Below are 17,085 nucleotides of genomic sequence, written 5' to 3' on the forward strand. Positions count from 1 at the left end.
CTGGGCTCTCGTGAGTCCCTCCTCACATTCTCCCTGCTGTGTTGTGATGGGTTCATTACATGCTGATCTATCGTAGTGGCTCCTTGAAGACAGTCAGGTAGGTCATCTTTGTGTGTACCTACCACGGTCCACCTCACAGTAGGTACTCAGTTCATGTTGCTGGAGTGGATGAAATAGTCATGAGGATTAAAAAAAAAAAAAGAAAAAGGGACCTGTCACTGCTGAAGTCTGAGGGAGGAGGCAGAAAAACAAAACGGAAGACCTGGGTAGAAAAACAAGATTTTGTACATGTTTTATTAAAAAAATAGAATTTGGGGGCACCTGGGTAGCTCAGTCGGTTAAGTGTCTGCCTTGGGCTCGGGTCGTGATCCCAGGGTCCCGGGCTCGAGTCCTGCATCGGGCTCCCTGCTCAGGGGGGAGCCTGCTTCTCCCTCTCCCTCTGCCTGCCGCTCCCCCTGCTTTGGCATTTACTCTCTCTTGCCGTATATACAATTAAAGAGCTCCTCCCCAGAGCTCTTCCTCCCGTGCTCTCTCTCTCTCTGACAAATAAAGAAAATCCTTAAAAAAAATAAACTTTTGAGAGAATACAACATGCCAGGGAGATTACTGAGGTTATTATAGACAATGTCCGGACCACACTTCAGAGCCATGGTCCCCAGGACCCAAAACAATCAAAATCAAATGAGTCAAAGACCCCTTTGAAGGAGTCACCTTTTTAAGCCAAGCCACTCGCTCAATGTAATTATGTAATTGTACGTAATTATGTACAATTGAGTTTATGTAATTGGGTTTCAACTTCCCCAGAAGTGTTAATCCAGGTGTAGCAGGTGGTTTTGGCCACAACACAGACAGCTTGCTCGACTAAAAGATAGTAAAGGGTTATCCTATTATCAGGAACAATTTAGACCAGAGAAGCTAAGGATTTTTTGTTGGGCAGCTATTGTTTTTTAGCAGCAAATTCTGCAGTATTTTCAAGAGTTAAGAAGACGTTCCTGATTATAGCCTCATTTACATTTACTCCCCAACCGGGGAAGTAGGGCCCTGCCAAGGGAAGCGTAAATGAATCATAAAGGCCTCCTGGTAATTCCTGCTTGATTTTGGACTGGAAAGGTAACATCCACGAGGCCAGTAAATATTGAAAGGGCTATAGACCACACAGGGAGTTTTATTCTGATTACTTTTGCCTTGTGTCCCTTTCTTTGCATACGGCCTCGGCAGAGTCCCCAAGTTTGGCACTATTAACCAGCAACAGCGAAATGGACCAGAGGGTGTCTGGCATCATGGATAGGTCAGAGTTTTTGATGACAAATCCAGCAGTCTGAAATATTACCCCCCTTAGTAATGGCCTGGGAGATACAGATGATGGTATTATCTTTCCAAGCCAATGCCAGAGTAAATGGAAGAAAAGAAGAAAGGATTTCATGTTTAGTTAAAGTTTGAAGTTTTGACTCAGCATCTTGGGTAGAAGCACTCAACATCAATGTCAGCTGCTTCTCCTCCTGGTCAATTTGGTTTGGAGGTCTCCCGGTCTGCACAGGACCCTATGGACCTGGGAGAGTCCCTTTGAAAGAGGTTCAAGGGCAGTTCTTGTTCTTAACGATTCCAAATCAGAAGGGTGGGAGAAAATTAGAAACATTTTGGGGAGTCATAGTCAGATATTTGAGGAAACCAGAAGAATTCAGGATTGAGGCCAGTTTACAGGTATGTCCCCAAACCTCAAAGACAATGAACAGGATCAGAATCTAATATCTATAAAAAGGTGCAAACATAATTTTTCTATCTACGGTCATCCCCGCCCTCCCCCCCCTTTTTTTTTTTTTTACCAAAGATGGTCACAGTAAAACTAATTTATTTGCATTAAACTTGGACTGATTATTTACATAAGTGTAGCAAGAATAGTGATTGACCACATAAGCTCTTTTTCACACAGCTTTGCTGGAACTTTTTATAAGGAATCTCAGATTGAACTCTTAAAAGCCTGAGGCCAGGAAGCCAAGCCAAGGTTAAAGCAGTTCCTTAAAATCGTCTGGTCATATCTGAGCCTTGCATATCTCTCTCAAATATGGCATTCCAATCAAAGCTTTGGTAATGTAGCCAGTATCTCCAACTGTGTCCTGTTGCAAGGAGAATAGATTCTTATGGAACTTCTGCACATAACTGATTACATTGCCATAAAAAGAATACTCAAGAGTTTCTGTCGGGATCAGGTAGGTAAAAATTAATTAATGAAAATTAATGTTTCATCTTTGTTTACAAAGGTATGCCTTACCAAATTGCTATAAACCATAGTAAGAGAAAAGAGAACAAAGTTTTCTTAAATCTGGAAAAACAAAATGTTAAGGAACCAGCCATGTTTCAAACAAAAAGTCATAAAAATTATAATCATCCTCGTCAGTTCATTTGGTCCCACGTTATTAATTCTTGCTCTGCTTGAATCCAGTTTTCCATTAGTTCTGGAAATTCTTACTCAGTTGAGTTTTATGACCTTAAAGTTATTTTATCTTTTTTATTAACATATAATGTATTATTTGTTTCAGGGGTACAGGTCTGTGATTCATCAGTCTTACACAATTCACAGCACGCACCATAGCACATACCCTCCCCAATGTCCATCACCCAGCCACCCCATCCCTCCCACCCCCCTCCACTCCAGCGACCCTCACTTTGTTTCTTGAGATTAAGAGTCTCCTATGGTTTGTCTCCCTCTCCAGTTTCGTCTTGTTTCATTTTTCCCTCCCTTCCCCTATGATCCTCTGTCTTGTTTCTAAAATTCCTCATATCAGTGAGATCATATGATAATTGTCTTTCTCTGATTGACTTATTTCACTTAGCGTAATACCCTCTAGTTCCATCCACATCGTTGCAAATGGCAAGATTTCATTCTTTTTGATGGCTGCATAATATTCCATTATATATATATATATATATATATATATATATATATATATATATATATATACCACATCTTCTTTATCCATTCAACTGTTGATGGACATCTTGGCTCTTTCCACAGTTTGGCTATTGTGGACATTGCTGCTATAAACATTGGGGTGCACGTGCCCCTTCAGATCCCTACATTTGTATCTTTGGGGTAAATACGCAGTAGTGCAATTGTTGGGTCATAGCGTAGCTCTATTTTCAACTTTGTGAGGAACCTCTATACTGTTTTCCAGAGTGGTTGCACCAGCTTGCGTTCCCAACAGTATAGGTGGGTTCCCCTTTCTCCGAATCCTCGCCAACATCTTTCGTTTCCTGACTTGTTAATTTTAACCATTCTGACTGGTGTGAGGTGGTATCTCATTGAGGTTTTCATTTGGATTTCCTGATGCCGAGTGATGTGGAGCACTTTTTCATGTGTCTGTTGGCCATTTGGATGTCTTCTTTGCAGAAGTGGCTGTTCATGTCTTCTGCCCATTTCTTGACTGGATTATTTGTTCTTTGGGTGTTGAGTTTGATAAGTTCTTTATAGATTTTGGATACTAGCCCTTTATCTGATATGTCACTTGCAAATATCTTCTCCCATTCTGTTGGTTGTCTTTTGGTTTTGTGGACTGTTTCTTTTGCTATGCAAAAGCTTTTTATCTTGATGAAGTCCCAATAGTTCATTTTTGCCCTTGCTTCCCTTGCCTTCGATGATGGTTCTAGGAAGAAGTTGCTGTGGCTGAGGTTGAAGAGGTTGCTGCCTGTGTTCTCCTCTAGGATTTTGATGGATTCCTGTCTCACATTTAGGTCTTTCATCCATTTTGAGTCTATTTTTGTGTGTGGTGTAAGGAAATGGCCCAGTTTCATTCTTCTGCATGTGGCTGTTCAATTTTCCCAACACCATTTGGTGAAGAGACTGTCTTTTTTCTTTAAAATTTTTATTGTTATGTTAATCACCATACATCACATCATTAGTTTTTGATGTAGTGTTCCATGATTCATTGTTTGTGCATAACACCCAGTGCTCCATGCAGAACGTGCCTTCTTTAATACCCATCACCAGGCTAACCCATCCCCCCAGCCCCTGCCCCTCTAGAACCCTCAGTTTGTTTTTCAGAGTCCATCGTCTCTCATGGTTCATCTCCCCATCCAGTTTCCCCCCCTTCATTCTTCCCCTCCTGCTATCTTTTTTTTTCCTTAACATATATTGCATTATTTGTTTCAGAGGTACAGATCTGTGATTCAACAGTCTTGCACAATTCACAGCACTCACCATAGCACATACCCTCCCCAATGTCTATCACCTAGCCACCCCATCCCTCCCACCCCACCCCCACTCCAGCAACCCTCAGTTTGTTTCCTGAGATTAAGAATTCCTCATATCAGTGAGGTCATATGATACATGTCTTTCTCTGATTGACCCATTTCACTCAGCATAACACCTTCCAGTTCCATCCATGTCGTTGCAAATGGCAAGATCTCATTCCTTTTGATGGCTGCATAATATTCCTGTGTGTGTGTGTGTGTGTGTGTGTGTGTGTGTGTGTGTGTGTGTGTGTGTGTGTGTATACCACATCTTCTTTATCCATTCAACTGTTGATGGACATCTTGGCTCTTTCCACAGTTTGGCTATTGTGGACATTGCTGCTGTAAACATCGGGGTGCATGTACCCCTTCGTATCCCTACATTTGTATCTTTGGGATAAATACCCAGTAGTGCAATTGCTGGATCGTATGGTAGCTCTATTTTCAACTTTTTGAGGAACCTCTATACTGTATTCCAGAGTGGCTGCACCAGCTTGCATTCCCACCAGCAGTGTAGGAATGTTCCCCTTTCTCTGCATCCCTGCCAACATCTGTTATTTCCCAACTTGTTAATTTTAGCCATTCTGACTGGTGTGAGGTGGTATCTCATTGAGGTTTTGATTTGGATTTCCCTGATGCCGAGCGATGTTGAGCACTTTTTCATGTGTCTGTTGGCCATTTGGATGTCTTCTTTGGAAAAATGTCTGTTCATGTCTTCTGCCCATTTCTTGATTGGATTATTTGTTCTTTGGGTGTTGAGTTTGATAAGTTCTTTATAGATTTTGGATACTAGCTCTTTATCTGATATGTCATTTGCAAATATCTTCTCCCATTCTGTCGGTTGTCTCTTGGTTTTGTGGACTGTTTCTTTTGCTGTGCAAAAGCTTTTTATCTTGATGAGATCCCAATAGTTCATTTTTGCCCTTGCTTCCCTTGCCTTTGGCGATGTTTCTAGGAAGAAGTTGCTGTGGTTGAGGTCGAAGAGGTTGCTGCCTGTGTTCTCCTTTAGGATTTTGATGGACTCCTGTCTCACATTTAGGTCTTTCAACCATTTGAGTCTATTTTTGTGTGTGGCGTAAGGAAATGGTCCAGTTTCATTCTTCTGCATGTGGCTGTTCAATTTTCCCAACACCATTTGTTGAAGAGACTGTCTTTTTTCCATTGGGAGACTGTTTTTCCATTGGACATTCTTTCCTGCTTTGTCGAGGATTAGTTGACCATAAAGTTGAGGGTCCATTTCTGGGCTCTCTATTCTGTTCCACTGATCTATGTGTCTGTTTTTGTGCCAGTACCATACTGTCTTGATTACAGCTTAATGACAAAGATTTTTAAATGCCCATTGTTAAAGATCTGCTGAGAGTTCATTATTATGGAATTGACAAGAAAGTCTGGCTATTTCTGTGACACTCAATATTTTATTTTATTTTTAAGGATTTATTTATTTGAGGGGCGTCTGGGTGGCTCAGTCAGTTAAGCAGCTGCCTTCAGCTCAGGTCATGATCCCAGAGTCCTGGGATCGAACCCCACATTGGGCTCCCTGCTCAGCAGAGAGCCTGCTTCTCCCTCTCCTGCCTGCTGCTCCTCCTGCTTGTGCTCTCTTTCGCACTATCTCTCTCTGTGTGTCAAATAAATAAATAAAATCTTTAAAAAAAAGATTTATTTATTTGGTGGGGGGAGAGTGCTAGTGGGGGGAGGGGCAGAGGGAGAGGGAGAGAGAGAATCTCAAGCAGACTCCCCGCCAAGCACGGAGCCCAGCATGGGGCTTGATCTCATGACCCTGAGATCATGACCTGAGCCAAAATCAATAGTTGGCTGCTTAACCGACTGAGCCACCCAGGGGCGCCTTAGTATAGCTTCTTACTTGACAATGCTTCCTATGTAATTTAACACATCAAATTAGCCTGATTAGTTTCACATCTCCCTTCTTATAAAAAGAGAAAACAAACCTTTTGAGATGTTCTAAGGACCTCTGAAAAATCCCCAAGTTAGTTTGAGATCAAACAGATTTCACTGGGGCGCCTGGGTGCCCTGATCTCAGCTCAGGTTTTGATCTCAGCGTTGTGAGTTCAAGCCCCATGTTGAGCTCCAGGCTGGGCGTGGAGCCTACTTTAAAAAAAAAAGAAAAGAAAAGAAGACTTCGTTTAAGAATTTGATTTTGGGGTGCCTGGGTGGCTCAGTTGGTTGGGCGACTGCCTTCGGCTCAGGTCATGATCCTGGAGTCCCGGGATCGAGTTCCGCATCAGGCTCCCTGCTCAGCGGGGAGTCTGCTTCTCCCTCTGACCCTCTTCCCTCTCGTGCTCTCTATCTCTCATTCTCTCTCTCTCAAATAAATAGGTAGAATCTTTAAAAAAAAAAAAGAATTTGATTTTGGGGAAGTTTGTCAAAAATATCAAAAGGTTTTGAGGCGCCTGGGTGGCTCAGTTGGTTAGGTGTCCAACTGTTGATTTAGATTCAGGTCAAGATCTCAGGGTCCTGGGATCAAGCCCTGCATCGGGCTCCGTGCTCAGCGAGGAGTCTCTCTCTTTGCCCCTGCCCCTGCTCGTGCTCTCTCTCTCAAATAAATAAATAAAACCTTTAAAAAAAAATCAAAGGTTAAGAAAACCTGGTGGGCCTGGCTGGCTCAGTCAGAAGAGCATGTGACTCTTAATCTTGGGGTTGTGAGTTCAAGCCCCACATTGGGTGTAGAAATTACTTAAATAAACTTAAAAAAAAAAAAAAAGAAAATGTGTCCTTTCAGTAGATGAAAGAAAAAATTAAGGTTTAGTTTCACATAAGTATGCTATTGATGTTAAAGCTTTTTTTTAACCTTTAAATTCATTTAGTTTGACCAGACTAACATTCCTTTCCCAAGATTCCTTTCCACAAAACTTCTGCAACTTTGTTTCTTACATTCATATTTGTCCTGTGTTTTTCCTCTTTAGACAACCAGCCTCAGATTGGGACAAAATTATTTTCTTTTCCCTCAACACAAAAACATGCCTCCATTCCTCATACCTTCTCTTACCGAAAACACACCTTTTACTTTCTTTGTATGTGGAATATTTACCTTATTATTTCTACTAGCTTACGTATTAGAATTTTTAACCTTTAAAAGAAAAAAGCAAACCAAAGATAAAGAAGCAAACAATTGTGAAATATTGCTCTAGCATTCTATAAATTGGCCACTTAATGAATACCTTTAGATTCTAGACTAAGTCAGTGGTGCCTGGGTAGTTCAGTCAACTGAGTGTCCAACTCTTGGTTTTGGCTCCAGTCACGATCTCAGGGTGGTGGGATGGAGCCAGGCTCCATAATCAGTGTGGAGTCGGCTGGAGATTCTCTTTCTCTCCTTCTGCCCCTCCCCCCAGCGCGTGCACTTGCGCATGCTCTCTCCCTCTAAAAATAAATAAAATCTTAAAAAAAAAAAGATTCTAGATAGTCAGCCATTGTCTCGAGGTATTTTTCCTGCTGACAAGTTTTGTAAGCAATAATATGAAATTACCAGGCCTTTAGAAGCTTAGGTGGAATAAAAATACTATATCCGATGCTGATAACTCTAGAGACATGCCTGCCTTAATTAAATCAACAAACTTAAACTAGCTTTAATACCAAATATTTCCCCATATCACATGACCCTGAAATTCATCAGGATTAAGTTTCTTTTTTAAAAAAAATATTGATTTATTTCTTTGAGAGAGAGCGCGTGCACATCTGGCAGGGAGGAGCAGAGGGAGAGAGAATCTCAAGTGGACTCCCCTCTGAGCTTGGTCTGGATCCCACGACCCTGAGATCACAACCAAGAGTTGGTTGAGCCTAGAGCAAAAACCAAGAGTTGGATGCCCCAGCGACTGCACCACCCAGGCACCCCATCTGGAGTAAGTTTCTATTATACTTCTGGGAATTTAATTTATATAAGCACTTAATTTTCTTTAAGCCAGTTAAGGGGAGCTCTTTAACAAATTAATTTTGACAATACCATCTGGAGGTAGAAAATGCCACAAATCTACAACACACACACATATATAGACACACATGAACATACAACAGACACTGAAAGGCCTCAGAGCTTCCACTCTCAGATTTCCACCACAAGACACGCATTTGTGGAGAAGACACTTAAAGTTGTTATTGTTTTCTATTTGCTTAAATTTTTTTTATAAAGATTTTTATTTATTTATTTGAGAGAGAGAGAATGAGAGATAGCACGAGAGGGAAGAGGGTCAGAGGGAGAAGCAGACTCCCTGTCGAGCAGGGAGCCCGATGTGGGACTCGATCCCAGGACTCCAGGATCATGACCTGAGCTGAAGGCAGTCGCTTAACCAACTGAGCCACCCAGGCACCCTGCTTAAATTTTGAATAACGTTTCCTTCTTCTGTTTTTCTTCTGGTAAGAATTACTTCACTGAAGTTGATATTTTACTTTATTTTTAAATTTTTAATTTTATTTATTTTTAAGTAAGCTCTACACCCAACATGGGGCTTGAACTCAGACCCCAAGATCAAGAGTCACACGCTCCACCGACGGAGCCAGGTGCCCCTGACATTGGTATTTTAAAGAGATGACCTAGAAAAAAGTTCCTGGAGAAGACCAGGTAGCGCACTTACATCTCAGAGGAACAAGGACAAGCCTTTGGAGATAAATAGGGGAGGTTTAGGGATTAGTAAAAAAGAGTGGCAGACTTTGAATAGTTTCTGGAGCTGCACCTGTGGTTCTGTAAAGACTCAAGTTGTAGAACAAGGACAGCTGTTCTTAATTCCTCAGGGACTTGGATTGCCACCTAAAAGATATCAAAAGACCGACACATCCATCTATGTTGCAAAGTTTTTCTGTTCCTTTGGGTACATTTAGCACAGGGGTGAAGGCCAAAAAAAAAAAAAAAAAAAAAAGTTCTTATCAGGCTCTGAATATCAGCCACCAACCTGGCCAACTTCTAACCACAGAGCTCCATAAAAATTCTTTTAAATATTTTGTCAATTTCAGCTAGGACAAACAGCAAATATTTCTGGAGGTATTAGACAAGCCCGTGAGCCCAAGAGCCATCCTCAGGGAGGGTGCAAAAGATATTATCTTCACAAGATCCAGAGTCACTCACAGAGATCAATAACCATTGGCTTGGATTTGGAAAGGAAAGGACAACGTGGCTCTGGTTCTCAGATTGGCCTTTGATCTAGGAGGGCCAGATACCTGGAGGATCATCTGTAGACTTGAGTGGTCTTATTTCAAAAGGCACCTGCTTAACAATCTCTCCCTAGGGGAAGGGCAATTCAGACAGGATTGAAGAGGGCTCGAAGGAGGACTGAGGGGGGCAGTAGGCTTACTTCAGCCTTATAGTCTTTTGTCGTAGGTAATTTTTATATCTTTAATTTTTCATTAGCCTTTTACCATAAATCTTAGACTTCAAAAAAAAAATCTTAGCCTTTTGGGGTTTTTTTTGCATGCCAAGTAAAATAGGTATACCGCTCTGCTTGTTTAATTTGAAAACCCTTACTTTCAAGTGCACTTTTTAAATGAACAAGCTTACCTACTGGAACATTCCCCGTAATGACCATTGTAATTTCCGGTTGTTTTTATTTATTTATTTATTTTAAATTTTTTTTTAAAGATTTTATTTATTTGAGAGGGAGAGAGAGAGAAAACAAGAGCATAAGAGCAGGGGGAAGGAGAAGCCAATTCCCCCCTGAGCAGGGATCCCGATGCAGGGCTCGATCCCGGGACTCCATGGGACTCATGACATGAGCAGAAGGCAGGTGCTTAACCAACTGAGCCACCCAGGTGCCCCTAAAACTTTTTAAATTTAAATTAAATTTAGCTTACCTATAGTGTATTATTAGTTTCAGGGGTAAAATTTAGTGATTCATCAGTTGCATATAACACCCAGTGCTCATCACGTCAAGTGTCCTCCTTAATGCCCATCCCCCAATTACCCCATTTCCCCCCCACCAACCCCTCCTTCCAGCAACCCTCAGTTTGTTTTCTACCGTTAAGAGTCTCTTACAGTTTGCCTCCCTCTCTGTTTTTATCTTATTTTATTTTTCCTTCCCTTCTCCTATGTTCATCTGTTTTTTTTTTTAAGATTTTATTTATTTATTTGAGAGAGAGAGAGAATGAGAGATAGAAAGCACAAGAGGGAAGAGGGTCAGAGGGAGAAGCAGAGTCCCTGCTGAGCAGGAAGCCCGATGTGGGACTCGATCCCGGGACTCCAGGATCATGACCTGAGCCGAAGGCAGTCGCTTAACCAACTGAGCCACCCAGGCGCCCCTGTTCATCTGTTTTTTCTTAAATTCCACAGATGAGTGAAATTATATAGTATTTGTCTTTCTCTAACTGACTTATTTTGCTTAGCATAACACCCTCTAGTTCCATCCATGTCATTGCAAATGGCAAGATCTCATTCTTTTTGATGGCTTGGTAATAATATCCCATTATATATATATCCCACATCTGCTTTATCCATGCATCTGTCGATGGACATCTGGGCTCTTTCCATAGTTTGGCCATTGTGGCCATTGCTGTGATGGTATGATTTTGCCATGTTTGCAGCTGTCTGCAATTTCAGAGACCACAGTTCTTAAATATAAAACCACCAGCTGTGCTGGGAAGGGGTATGCTCCACTCTTTGGAATTCAAAGATCCTATTATATTATTATTATTTATTTATTTTTCGGCTAAGGCTTTGGGTATCTTGGAGCCAAACTAATACCCAAAAAGGGTGTGCCACTGTGGGTCAGGAACTGTGTGATGTTTCACAGTGTACCTTGGTGCCCGGAAATTTTCCTGAGGTTGGTATGTGACCTCGTGTCAATCTAACCTCTTCCATGACCAGCTTTATCCTAACATGGAGTCTTTGGGTTAGGCAGCAAGTGTTCTAGCAGTTTTTAAATGCTTTAAATGAAAATAAATAAATAAATGCTTTAAATGCCCACCAATTTCGGTGGACTTTTTTGACTTCAGTTCTCATGAGCAACTAGCCTTTATCTATATAAGACAAGACAAAGAAACATGTGCACTTTAATAGATCAGCAGTAACCAAGACATGTTACTATGTCCTGGCCCAGCAAATGGCCTATGCACAGCTCCAACAATTCCCTTGGAACCAGGGACTGGGGAAAGAATTGAAGCAGCAGACCCCAACAGTTGGGGACTGGGGACTGCCCCTAACAGTTCCCACGTGGTTTTTCAGAAAGAATTAAGGGCTGGGGGTTTTCCCCTCAAAAATCTGGGAATTGCAGTCTAAAAGGTCAGAGGCTTGGCTCTGGGCAGAACCACATGCCAGCTCAGCTGGGCTCCCAACCGAATCGTCTGCCAGCTCAGGCTGACCTGTCCTGTATCAGAAGGCCAATTAGACCAGGAGCTCAGAACCAAGAGGAACTTACCCATGGCTTCAGAAACAGCAAGAAGGTAACTCAAAAAAGAAGTTTTAGGGTACCACACCTATGTTTCTCGTTGTCCCCAAACCGCTGTCAGAAGTTTGGCTTTGGGGGTGCCAGGATGGCTCAGTCGGTAGCATCCTGTGTTCAAGCCCCATGCTGTGTATGGAGCCCACTTAAAAAAAAAGAAAAAAGAGTTTGGCTTTGGATCCTGTCACTACTGCCAAGTTATATTTGAAGATCTAATTGGCTTTATTCAATGATTCATGACTTGGGCAGCGTCCCACCTAGCAAATAGAAAGGAGCTCCAAGGGGCGCCTGGGTGGCTCAGTCATTAAGCATCTGCCTTTGGCTCAGGTCATGATCCCAGGGTCCTGGGATCGAGCCCCGCATCGGGCTCCCTGCTCCGCGGGAAGGCTGCTTCTCCCTCTCCCACTCCCCCTGCTTGTGTTCCCTCTGTCACTGTGTGTCTCTCTCTCTGTCAAAAAAAAAAAAAGAAGAAGAAAGGAGCTCCAAGGAGCTGTACAAAATGGAAAGCTTTTTTTTTTTAAGATTTTATTTATTTATTTGAGAGAGAGAATGAGAGATAGAGAGCATGAGGGGGGCGGTCAGAAGGAGAAGCAGACTCCCCGCTGAGCAGGGAGCCCGATGCTGGGCTCGATCCCGGGACTCCAGGATCATGACCTGAGCCAAAGGCAGTCGCCTAACCAACTGAGCCACCCAGGCGCCCCCAAAATGGAAAGCTTTTTAAGGCAAAAGGCAAAAAACTTTTTTTAGGCAGTAACATGGAAGTCACAGATAAAAGAAAGGATTATTACAATCACCTTCCTTTGGGGGGAAGGACAGGGGTCTATCTAGCAGGTGACCTCTCTGGTGCGGATCAGGAAATGCTACGCTAATTGGTGTAAAATTCCAGTCATAGGAGAGGCTGAAACAGCAATTTGGTTAGGTAATAAGTCTTGGTTTGCTGATGTGGGGCTTAGCACAAGTGACTCTATTTGGGGAAAGTTCTTTGTTTAACAATTTTAAAAACAAATCTGTTATAAACACCTGTAATTTGTATTTTTGAAGAAAATTTAAAATCGCGATTCTCAATCTTGGAATCTCTTGCATGCTTTTGAAAAATACCAGTGCTAGGTCGGGCCCACTCCCAGGGACGCTGATGTCATTATTTGGGGTTGGAATGACTGGTCTAGAAATAGTTTTCCTAACCAGCAAAAAAATGTACAGAACTTAACCCAGTTGCTAGGGTTAATTATGGCCATACTCTGAACACCGAGTTGGTGGAGTAGTTACCGTGAATTGGGCAGGACAAAGGTAATACATAATGTTTAAGTGAACAAACCAGATTTCCTCTAACAAACATCCTGACAAGGAAGTTTCTGATGAAAAGTAAGAATAATCGTGAGGTTACAGATCATAGTCCATGGGATACAACCAAAAACCAAAAATACTGGCCAGAAACTAAGTGAAGACAAGTTCTTGATGATGATACAAGAGTGAACTGTTTAAACAGGATTCCATTTGCCTGCAGTCCCCTATGATCACCTCTACTGTAACTGACAAATAGCCTCCAGACTTCTCTGCCTTTACCTCCAAAGGCACTGACCAGCCAGGGCACTAGATTTTTCAGAGCCTTGGATGACAGTCTTCTGGGCATCTCTTAAGTTGTGGCTGCAGAGAGATGGTTTGCGAGGTGCCCAGGATCTGAGCATCAAGGATTGCCTGGGCAGGGCAAGATCAGGAAAGTTCAGGTGAGGGCAGATCAGCTAAGGTAAGGGCTGGTGGGGTCCTGGCCAAGGCTGCTGACAATCGTACCTGGAAGAAGAACTCGGCTCCCTGCGCAGAGCTGTGAGCTGTGGTGCTCGCCCCAGAAAGCAGCCACCACAATGCAGCTGGTTACATTTTCACTGACCCGGGGGGAGACAGCCTGGTGCCTGGCAGCTGGAAGACTGGAAGATGTCACCAGGTTCACAACCCCCTCTCCATGACTCACACGCAACCTGAGCGGGATCAACATGCTGATCTGGCCTGGGCTGCCAGGCAGCAGGTGCCACCAAAAAATGGACTTTAAAAGAGACACTGGAAAAGACAACAGGTTGTCCGGGGTTCAGCGCCCAGTGCAGCAACACCCTGCCAGTCTGAGCTCTAAATTCAGTGGTCCCCCTCAAAGAGTTCCCTAGCTTTAATTGAGTGCTTGATTATGAAGTTGGGGAGGGGTGAGGAGGTCCAGACCGGCTCTAAGAGGCCAAACCACATAATGAACCTGCCACCCTCTACTTTCCCCTTCGCATGCCCAGCCCTGGGCACCCGGGCTACTAGCATTTGCAAGGAGCACAAAAAGGGGGTGGGGATGGGGGACTCTCACCTTGTGTTTCTTTTGCAGCTTATGCTCCCTGGTTTGGGCAATCAATAGTGTTGATATTGATGCTAACGATCATGAACAAGAGGTGGAGACTCCTAAGGTGACCCGGCATGGCCCACAAGGCAGGCGGTGGGAGATGATTTAGGATGGTACAGGGGACATAAGGAGGAAACCACTGAGCCCCCTGGGGACAAGCCTACGCAAATGGTGCGGGTAGGACATGGAGAAGACTGGAAAAGGGCGAAGTGATTGTTGAGGGACCAGGCATGGGGGTGGCAGGGCTGTGGGAGGACAGGAACACTTTACCCCTGGGAGGTCAGAGTACAGAAAGGGACACTAATCTCTTTCTCTCGGCTCTTGTTCATGGGGCATCTGGCCAGTTTAACCCAGCCATTTACTGCCACCCTCAACTCGACCACTGACTGATAAAGAGTCTTTTGTGGGGGAGCCAGGGGAGGGGCAGAGGGAGAGGGAATCTTAAGGAGGCTCCACGCCCAGGATGGAGCCCGACGCAGGGCTCAATCTCACGACCCTGAGATCATGACCTGAGCCGAAATCAAGATTGGACGCTCAACCAACCCAGCCACCCAGGTGCCCCTAATAAAGAGTCTTAATCAGACACCTGCCAACAACTACTGAATCCAAGAGGGAGCAGCCGCCACTCAAGAGGACAGAACAAGATGAACTTTCTGGACATGGCTTGGTCTCTTTGGTTCCCTCTTGTTATCGTTTGATGGGTTTTTATGTTTCTCAGAGACTGGTTGCTCTAAACTCTCCAGCACAGTGGCAATGGGCAATCACATTGCCCTGCACTTCCTGCAGGCTGGTCAAGGTGAGGTGTATGGCTGCCAGCCTCTCTTGCTGCGTTATTTATTCAACGACCTGTTTGCTGTCTTGGCTGGGGTCTGGGCTGTGTAGGCCTGGGCAGCCCACAGAGGGGCAGCTGTGCCTACTCTAGTCTGAGGGTTTCTAAGACGAAGAAAGTGGAGTTGGTCCATGGTAACCCACAGAATGGGAGAAAATATTTGCAGTTCATATATCTGAGGAGGAATGGATATCCAGAATATAGAGAGGACACCTAAAACTCCCCAAGACAACACGATTAAAAAATGGGCAAAGGACTTGAAAAGACATTTTCCAAAGACAGACAAATGACCAATAAATAAGCACATGAAAAGATGCTCAACATCACTGATCATTAGGGAAATGCATATGGAAACTACAAGGAGACACACCCGACATGCATTCAATGGCTACTATCAACAAAACAAAATACCAGGTGTGGGCAAGGATGTGGAGAAATCGCAACATTTTCACACCATTGGTGGGAAAGTAAAATGGCGTGGCCACCGTGGAAAGCAGTATGACGGTTCCTCCAAACATGAAAAGTGGAATTACATAATGATCCAACAATTCCACTTCTGGGTATATACCCCAAAGAACTGAAAGCAGGACATCCAAGAGATATTTGTACATCCACGGTTATTGGCAACATTAATCACAAGAACTAAAATGTGGAAGCAAACCACATGTCCACTGATGGATGAATGGATAAACAAAATGTGGTATAGACAGACAAAGGAATATTATTCAGCCTTAAAAGGAAGGAAATTCTGAACATACTACAGCATGGATGAACCACAAGGACATTATGCTAAGTGAAATAAGCCAGTCACAAAAAAAACCAAATCTGCATCACTCCATTTATATGAGGTGCTTAGAGTGGTCAAAATCATAGAGACAGGAAGTAGAAGGGTGGTTGCCAGGGCCTGGGGAGTGGGGGACGGGGAGTTAGTGTTTCATGGGGACAGAGTTTCAGTTCGACAAGATGAAGAGTTGTAGAGGTAAATGGTAGTGATGTTTGCACAGCATTGTGAGTGTATTTAATACCACTGAACTGTGCATTTAAACATGGTTAAGATGGCAAATTTTATGTGTATTTTATCATAATTTTTAAATCACAATTTTTAAAAATTGAAAAAACACTTGGTTCAAGCCCCTGTCAGTGCAATTAATTTTGGTGTCCGATGGGGTGGCCTCAGCTGCAAGGAAAAGGTTGGGGGTGGAGTTTTGGGGGAATGCTTGGCCATGGCACCCTGGTGACGCTGAACATGTCCACACAGGCCACCAGGCAGAGGCTTGAACCACAGCTTGTCTGATTCTGGGCAAGAAGCTATGGTCCTCCGGGACACCGGAGGGTAGGAGAACTGTGGGAGCCACCATGAGGCCATCTGCCCCTCACCCACCTATGTACCCAGAAGCATCATGAGACTTCCTTGTCACCTCCGTGTTCGGATGTGGCCTGAGGCCTCTGACCACCCCCCTCAGGAGAGAGCTGCAGGATATAAAAGCACTCAGCTGTGGGGCACCCCACAACTCACCTTGCAGTCCCCAGACCCCTTTGGTCTCAAGGTTGTCCTTTTTGGTACATAGGACAAGAGCTTCAGGGAGCTGACACCTTTGGCTTATTCGCCTTCTCGCTGTCTTTGTAAGTAATAAGCCTTAAATCTGAAAGTGGCTCGTTGTGTCTTTACCAGCCAAATTAGTCAGGCCTCAACCGTGGCCTGGTACTGTCTTGAATACGAGTTTGCCCGTGGCCTACGCTTTCGCCTCTCATCTTAACCAAGGCTGACTCAGAGAATTTATCACCTTTTTTTAAAGATTTTATTTGTTTATTTATTTATTCGAGACAGAGAGAGAGCACAAGCAAGGGGAGTGGCAGGAAGGAGAGAGAGAATCAGGCTCCCCGCGGAGCAGGGAGCCCAATGTGGGCCTCAGTCCCAGGACCCAGAGATCATGACCCGAGCTGAAGGCAGACACTTAACCGAGTGAGCCTCCTGGGCGCCCAAGAATTTATCACTTTTTGTTGCCACGCACACAGCTGTAAAGATGCTCATAGGCCTGGGAAGGATAACCAGTCTGCAGGTCTTCGGTAAATATTGACAACGGACTTATGCAATTAAGACACAGGGAACTTATCTGGAAGGCTTCTATTTAAATGGTCACATGAAGTTTATTCCTTGAAGAAATATTCTTATGTAGGAACACCTTATTTCCTCATGGAGAGCAAATAAGATGTAATGATACTATGGTTCTGGGCAAATGCCCAGACGCTCTTTCCCAAGAACCCACTAGAAGGAGGCTAGA

The sequence above is a fragment of the Zalophus californianus genome, chromosome 11 (assembly GCF_009762305.2).
Source record: "Zalophus californianus isolate mZalCal1 chromosome 11, mZalCal1.pri.v2, whole genome shotgun sequence".
In the NCBI taxonomy this organism is placed as follows: Eukaryota; Metazoa; Chordata; class Mammalia; order Carnivora; family Otariidae; genus Zalophus; species Zalophus californianus.